This window comes from Helianthus annuus, chromosome 9 (genome assembly GCF_002127325.2).
Source record: "Helianthus annuus cultivar XRQ/B chromosome 9, HanXRQr2.0-SUNRISE, whole genome shotgun sequence".
NCBI lineage: Eukaryota > Viridiplantae > Streptophyta > Magnoliopsida > Asterales > Asteraceae > Helianthus > Helianthus annuus.
In genome coordinates, this window is record NC_035441.2 from 65,860,484 (window position 1) to 65,865,075 (window position 4,592).

A 4,592-nucleotide genomic window follows, 5' to 3' on the forward strand; every position below is an offset into this window, starting at 1 on the left:
TGACTAAACATTTTCTCAAGCATAAGTCATGAATTCTGTTTTCACAAAACCTATGTATCTCACAGGCATTTTTATGCTGACGTACCTATTTTCACATGTGTTTTCAGGAGATGATGCATAAGACTTATCAAGACATACTTAGGCGGACCTGTGCCTTAGTGACTTAAAACGAGACAAGAACTAGTTAATCTATGTTATGTACTCTTTGGTTCTTGTTTAAACAATGTATACTTTCATATTTAATTAATAAAACGAAACTTCATTTGCCGTGGATTTGAAACAATAAATTCTGTTACAACACTCCTGTCACACCCCGACTACCTAAAACATCAAAATGTGGCGGAAACGTCGGGGAGTGTTGTAACAGAATTATTGTTCCACAACCAAGGTAATTAAAATAATATTTTATTCATCACCCAAGGGTGGAATACATCGTTCAAAACAAGAACCAACATGTACATTGTCTTAAAACCACTGAAATAAAAAGTACATAACGTAATTAAACTAAGTCTAGCTCTGTTTTATGTCACTAAGGCCCGAGTCCACCCTAGCGTGTCACGATCGTCCTATGCATTAGCTCCTGAAAACACATGTGAAAATAGGTACGTCAGCATAAAAATGCCTGTGAGTAACATAGGTTTTGTGAAAATAGGATTCATGACTTAGGTTTAAGAAAAGTGTTTAATGAAAGTTAGTCATGAACCTTGTAAGTTGTTTCGTTTTGTAAATCCATTGAAAAGCGATAAAATCAGATGATATGTATAAGTAAAGAATAATGTAGGGTTAAAGAATAACCAAGTAGAAATAAGTTGTATAAAATAATTTGTTTTGTAAAACAAAGTCTTGTGAAAAAGATATTATTTGTGTAAAGTGTATAAGTCCAAAATTGAATGATTTAAATAACGGTATGTCATGTAATACATTACAAGCACTTATATATAGGAAGTACCAGCGGCGTATCCACCATGCTTGTAGCATACTACACACATATCGTTACTTAAGTCACTTAAACAAATCACCAAAGCATATAGTTCATGTTCAAACCAAGCATCAAATGTTCTTGTCTAAACCGTTGTCAATGTTTAAAAACCCAAAATGTAGTCATGTAGTTAAAACAAAAGTTATGTATGGTAAGTAACAAAATGAGAATACTTAACCATAAGTAAAAGGGAACAAAACAAAGTATTTTGAATAAATCAAAAAGTTATGTTTTGCTCAGTAAAAGCTTGTTTTATTGATACAAACATTTATGTGGTAAGTTAACGCATTACATTCAAGCCTTGAGACAACAGGATAACCTTAGAGTAAAGGTTATCAAAGTAAAGTGTTTTCGGATTCAGTCATTCCTTACACCCAAACAAACCTAGGGTGTCAGGAACGGGATTTGTCAAGTCCTATGGTACCATTACTTACTACCGAGCGGCGTAGCTAATGTTAATGAATGTAGTAAAGAACCGTTTATGCAAACCAAATGTCATACCAAATGTAAACAAGTTATGTGAAAACAATGTACTAAGTATGCTAAGTAAACATACAAAGCAGAAAAGTCATGTAAAACAATGTAATATGCCATGTAAACATATATAGCAAAACAATGTAATGAAAATCAATGTGCTAGCATGCTAAGTTAACATACATAGCAAAACAATGTAATGAAATCACGTACTATAAGTGTACTAAAGAACATAGCAAGCATATGATGTGAAAACAAGAAAGCACGAAAGTAACAAGTAGGCACATGTGTTTCACCCCAAAATGTTTGGAAAACAGTAAAAGAGGGGTCTATGTACTCACTTGAGATTGCTTAGAAGTCATAGGATAACCACCAAGTAATGCTAGAAGATCACAGAATCAAACGGCACCTATATAGGTATCTACATTAATAAACGGACCTATCGGAGGATCGGGTAGTACGAGGGTTCGTAAACCAAATAAGTGTGGGAACTTATGTAATATGGTTTGACAAAGCCTATGTACTAAAACGAAACCTATCCTAAGTGCTTTTGACCCGTTACGACACGCTTAGGTAGCTTATGCTACTTTAACGCGTCGTTTGCGTAAAACGCGTTCGGAATGCCTAACTAGCCCTATGACAAGTAAGATATGCCTTAACATGTTTAATATTGTTGTTAAATCAGTTTAGACACCAAAAATTATGTTACATAGGCTTAAAATGAATTTGGGCGTAAAAAGGGTATTTTGGTAATTTACCTAAGGCATAAGAACTACTTATCATACAACTACTTAAACGTCGTGACCATAAGGTATAACCTCGGAAGGTTATTCCCTATACAACTATGGTCACATAAAATGTTTGGTCGGATCCTAAAGATCGACCAAATGGGTCAGGTTCGTAAGCATAAGCGATTGATTAGATCGCTTACCTTTACGACCCTAAACAAGCACAAATCTAAAAGCGACCAGCTAAACATGATAGAACATGTTTAGTAATGTTAGAAAACAGGTTTGGTATTAAAACAAACAGTTTTAATACCCTAGAGTAGTTTGGTTACAAAATACGCGAGAAAACACATTTTGGCCGAAACTACGACTCGTCACTGAGCCTAGATAACGTGGTAATCAGTAGGTATAGTCACTAGGGACCATAACCATCGTGATTACGCTCACGTTATGAAGTTCAAACGAACTTCGTCTTGACCATAAACTGGTCAATGAAGAAAGTCAAACGCAGTTTGACTTTAACGCTAAAACGAACGAAAAACGCGAAAGAATACTTACAGAAGGTCCCCGCAAGATTTGAACCCGATTCACTCTCAGGTAGGAAGTATATAAACTTCCACTTAGAGAGCTTTGAATCAGATTTCAAATGTGAGGGAAAATGAGCAAGACATGGGGGGGTATTTATAGGAAACATGGAACCGTTAAGATCGTTTCTTGTTCCCCAAGCGTTAAATCTGAGCCGTATAACACATACCCACTGAATTACAAACCCATGGGAGCCCCTAGGATTGATAAAAACCATTTGCAAGTGGTTTGAAGTGCTAAACAGCTGCAAACAGCTGTTTGCAACATTTTTGCATATCTGGGGAGGCCATGAGGCCCGCATCAGGATCCACATAAACTCAGGCGGGCCGCCTGAGGTTGTCTGATCAGCATAACTTTTCAAAAATGACAGTTTTAGCCCCTGCATGCTTTTAAGTCCATTTTCGACATGTTTTAGGCCCGTTAACCTCATTTAAAGCCTCTAAACTGAAGTTAAAGTATAGGGAACTCAAAACATGCTAAAAAATATCTCAGATGTCGGTTCGTTTGGTCGTACGATCGCGATGTTCGCTTAATTACGACAGAATGCGCATAAGCGCGAAAAACGATCCAAATTGCGCAACGAATGGATTTTTCTCAAGCCAAACATTAAAACATAATATTTTAATGCTTACATAAAATTTTGGATGTCCGGATGTATTCAGAGCGTAAGTTATGCGCGAAAGTGCAAACTTATGCACTTTTTGACGCTTTTAGTCCCTGAATGAGCGTAAAGTTTATTTTAGCACACCGAACCCCTCAAAGCCTATTTCTAAGCTATGTAAAGGATATTTAGGGTGTGTTTAACTTATGGGCATGTTCCGGAATGTTCGTTACAGTTCAAATCGGCATACTTTCGCAGTTTGTCAATTTTAGTCCCTGTAAGCGAATTAACTTGATTTTGCCATACCAAAGCCTTCAAAACTTATTTCTAAGTTATGTAAAGGTTATTTAAGGTATGTTAAGCATAAATTGATGTTCCGGAGTATTTGTTGCATATAACTGATTACGTTTTCGCACCAGTTTGCGTATAATTCTCCTGAAAGCGATATAGAGTTTGAAATCGAATAAAAGTCAAAACATGAAAAGCATCAAACACAACAAACAAACATAGGGATCAAATATCTTTATTTCATTGATAACTGAACTGTTTACAATGATTACAAGCACAGATGTCACAGTCTCCCCTACTTATGGAAATTTCGTCCCGAAATTTGTTTAGAGGAAACTCGTGAGAATAGATGGGGATACTTCGCCTTCATTTGATCTTCACGTTCCCAAGTAAACTCAGGTCCACTTTTAGATTCCCAGCGAACTTTAACCAACGGAATGCGCTTGCGTTTAAGCCATTTGACTTCACGATCCATAATTTCCACAGGTTTCTCAACAAAATGTAGTGTTTTATCAACACAGATTTCGTCAAGCGGTATGTGGAGGTTCTCATCAGCTAAACACTTTTTGAGATTGGATACATGGAAAGTAGGATGAACATTTCCAAGTTTAGGAGGTAATGCAAGTCTGTAGGCTACCTTACCGATTCTTTCGACGATCTTGAATGGTCCAACATATCTAGGTGCAAGTTTTCCTTTCTTTCCAAATCTGATCACACCTTTCCAAGGTGAGACCTTAAGTAATACACGATCACCGACTTGGAATTCTAAGGGCTTGCATCGTCGGTCCGCGTAACTGTTTTGACGGCTTCGAGCTGCCTGTAAGTTATCACGAACTTTCTTAACCTTGTCAGTTGTCTTTAGAATGAGGTCAGGTCCAGTAAGCTGAGCCTCACTTATTTCATTCCAGCAGACTGGTGAACGACATTTTCGACCACA